The following is a 4146-nucleotide window of genomic DNA, read 5'->3' as shown; positions in this document are numbered from 1 at the left end:
TCAGCAGACTCATCTTCCTCGTCAAATGAAGATGACTTTTCCAAACTGCACCGGGCATCAACCAAGACAGTCGTTCCCCTCGTCCCAAGAAAGCCCACAACTATTTCAGGTCCAGAGTCCACGTCCCCATCTTCCACGTCATGATCAGAATAATAGCCATTTATCTCTAAGAGAACACCCTCATCAGCCCCAACCACCTTGGATTCATCCCCAACCACATTGGCCGCACCTCTAGCCTCTACATACAGTGGATCAACGATATATTTCGAACCACAGCGTCCAGGTCATCGTCACCGAAAACAGCATGAGCATGATGGTCTTCCCTACCAACTACGTTTGCACCTTCTTCCAGTTGTGTCTTCCCTAACAAACAACTGGCCAAACTCTGTTCTTCATGCGCAACACAATCCTTCTCCGTTCGCCTACCCCTCTCGATTACCCCCCCTAATCACTCGCTGGGCATTAGCTACGTCAACACAATGCGACATCAGCTTATGCATTGATTTTGTGACGTCAGCTAATTTAAAATCTACCAGAGCCACCAACTTTGGAGTAATTCTATCCAACACCTTCAGGAAAGCATAAACACAAACCATTAAGAACTGCCATAGCACATGTCACTTATTTTTTACACATTATAGAGCTACATATGAAAGTATCATTGACTTGGATTATACTTGCTGCGTAATATTTTCTGCGTCTATCGGAGCCACCAACTTTGGAGTAATTCTATCTAACACCTTCAGGAAAGCATAAACATAAGCTATTAACAACTGCCATAGCACATGTCACTTATTTTTTACACATTACATAGCTACATATGAAAGTATCATTGACTTGGATTATACCTGCTGCGTAATATTTTCTGCGTCTACCTCCCGCCTAGTTCGTTGCACATCTACGCTTTCCACCCTTTGGTTTTGACCCTCCCGAGGACTCAACGGATGCGGCTCCCCATACGCTACATTAAGCGACTAAAAAAGAAGCAAACACAACAGCTTCAGCAGGGATGTATTCCCATTAAATGAAAGTCAAACTAATACTAACCCGCAATTTCCCAAAATCCCCAGATTGTTTTTTTTTCATCGCCAACCGCCTCATTCATCTTTTCTTCGCACCATGCCTCCAGTCTTGGTCTCACACCCCACCTCATTGGTACGCAACTGAGGTGATCTAGATAAAAAATCTACAAAAAAGGACATGATAGAAAATTAGATAAGATTACTAAAAAAGCTTTTGATCTAGAGTGGCAAATACCAACAATTTACTCATCAACAAAAAAAGGATACAACCCCCGCAACCTACTACATATCCATCACGAGCAAATTTCCTTTGGAAACCCCTGACTGATACAACCATCCAGTTAAATACATAAGTGCACCAGTCATACTCATCTGCTTCCTCGTAAACCAACAACGACGGTACAAGCTTCACTCCAAGGTAGCTTGTGTTTGCCATAGCACATAGTATGCAGCCCAGAGCTGCTATGAGAAAGGCTATCTTGAAATCAGCATTCTCATCATTTGATAACGGCGACACACTACCTTCCTCATCTTCTCTAATCAGTGCCTCCAAAGCAGATACTAATGAAATATGTTCCTTTTTTCCGAACTTCTCTAAGATTCTGCGATGCTCTGCCTGCTTATCCTCAAGAATCGTACACAACAATTCCCGCGACCCCATGGGAATCCCAAGTACGTACTCAACCTGCACAGGACTCAAAGGAAGCACACACTCATCTCCAAAAGTTATGGAACCATCAGCCATCACCCTTGTCAACAACCAGTACACAAACTTCCGGGGTACATAAGTCAAGGGAATACTTAATAACCCTCCAAACCCCATTTCTGTGACCACCTTCTTCCTAGAGTAATCAAACTTATTCACTACAGTTGCAAAAGCTTTCACACCATGCAAATTTGGGGCCTACAACCATACATTCAAACAAGACAAATGATCGATTAAATTCCTTCTACGTTACACGTCGAAACAAATCACAACAAAAACTAAATATAAACTAATTATACAATCCCATTCAAACTACTTGCGAAGTTGCGAATATTGTCCAACGGAATTTAACCTTACTTACGGGCTGACATTAGTCATACTTAACTTACAAGTCAACTACAATTTACAATTAATCTTTAGTAATTCAATTCAATTACCAAACAACTCCCTTCACTAAACAAATGCTCAACCACAGAACTGACCAGACATTTCCGTGTCATGGATTTCAACAAATAAAGTTCAGAGAGTACCTTCTGCGTACTTCTTGATTGGGTTTTAACGACAACCCCTTTCTCCTTCACCACGTCTCCCTTCGTCTTCTCGACCTACACATGACATTACACATTTCATTTCTCCATCCAAGTGTTACACATCCAGTAAGATTTTACCATTTCCATCCAACATGACATACCTTTAACTTGCCCCTTTTTCCCGTCTGTTTCTCAGTATGACCTCGCTTGCGCTTCCCTTTGTCAACCCCGACCCGCAATAACTTGATCAGGAAATCCTGATAGCTCATTCTGTCCTGTTCTGGTTCGTCCTCACTACCTTGACCATCGTCCTCTGCATCCTCATCTTCCTCATAGTCGGCAGATGGGGAATCAACATCATTAGAAAGAGCTTCATCAGTACTAGATTCAATATTACCACGATCATCATATCCAGGTTCATCTGAGTCTTTTAAATTCTCTTCCCCAAAAACTGGATGTGATTTCAGTTTCTTCTTCCCTTTACTAGGTGCTTTCTTATTAGGCATCGCTTTGTTCCCTTTAGACCGCCCCTACATAAGCAAAAAAAATTGCCACCCTAAATCAACTACAACACACAACTGATACTACCCAAATCCAGCAAACACAGAATCGTTAATATCAACAAAAAATAACTCACCATTTCTGATCCCTTGGTCCTCCTCCGCGGCATTATTTCCTCCTGCCAAGTTCAAATTAATGCTCAGAAATGGGATTTCCCAACTATAAAATTGATCGGCAAAGGAAACCCTATTTCGCTAATTTCACTGGATAATCAGACTAACTAAAACATAATAAAAACAAATGCATTCCAATTAAGGGTTTTAGAACCACGCCCAACGAAGTTTGTCCCAACATGAATAACTGACAACCAGCTAAACTTCATAACAACAAACATTCTACGGTTGCTTTCCAATTTCTTAATAGCCAACAAATGCGTCGGCATAGAAAAATTGTTACAGTCGGTTATGCAAAACACTAAAATAAGTAAACTAAACTTCATAACAACAAACATTCTGCACTAGCTCTTAATTTGTTAATAGCCAACAATTGAGTCTGTAGAAAAATTGTTACAGTCGTTTCCAGTCCATACCTTCAATTAAGTCAAAGGAAGCAACGACTGTCGGAAAACAATTCACGGAACTGCCGATGCACCAAAATTCTTTTCTAGCTCCGGCAACAACCACCGTCTTAGTCTCTTCTTTGGAACAGAGCACAATAACTATAGGGAAAGGAGAGATTAATAGGGAGAGACTAATTTTGGACCTAAATGAAACAAAAAGTAAAACCCCTAAATATTAAAATTGACAAAAACGAGCATCCGTAACAGTTTAAACAACAACGGGGTCACGTGCACCTCACCATCATTCAAGGATTGTATATTTGGGTCTTATAGTCGCGATGTATTTACAAAGCATACGGAAGGGCAACAATGTAAATTTGGCAAGTTTATGGACAAAAGCTGACTCTACGGTGGTACATTATAATATACCTTTACGTACTAATATGAAATTATAATGTACCATTATCGTAGAAGTTGTCTTAAAAGTATTTTTTGAGTAATATTTTGCCAGTAGTGTTACTTTCCGGCAACATAGTAGTTGAATAATTACCCCTAAAATAGTTCACCTGTCACTTACTAGTCAAGTTACTAATAACTAATTAGTAGTCAAGTGACTAATAACTAACATCTAGTCAAGTTACTAATAACTAATTAGTAGTCAAGATACTAATAACTAATTACTAGTCAAGTTACTAATAACTAAGTCACAATACACTAGAATCTTAGTGATTTGCAAATCAGAACGCTCGGATATTTACGATGACCGTAGAGCACGACTGGAAACTATTCAACGGCAGTGAGCGGGTTCTATACCATTTTTTCACGCAA

The sequence above is a fragment of the Chenopodium quinoa genome, unplaced genomic scaffold (genome assembly GCF_001683475.1).
Source record: "Chenopodium quinoa cultivar QQ74 unplaced genomic scaffold, ASM168347v1, whole genome shotgun sequence".
Lineage (NCBI taxonomy): Eukaryota > Viridiplantae > Streptophyta > Magnoliopsida > Caryophyllales > Amaranthaceae > Chenopodium > Chenopodium quinoa.
The sequence above is the reverse complement of the archived record's forward strand: the minus strand, read 5'-3'. Positions refer to the sequence as shown.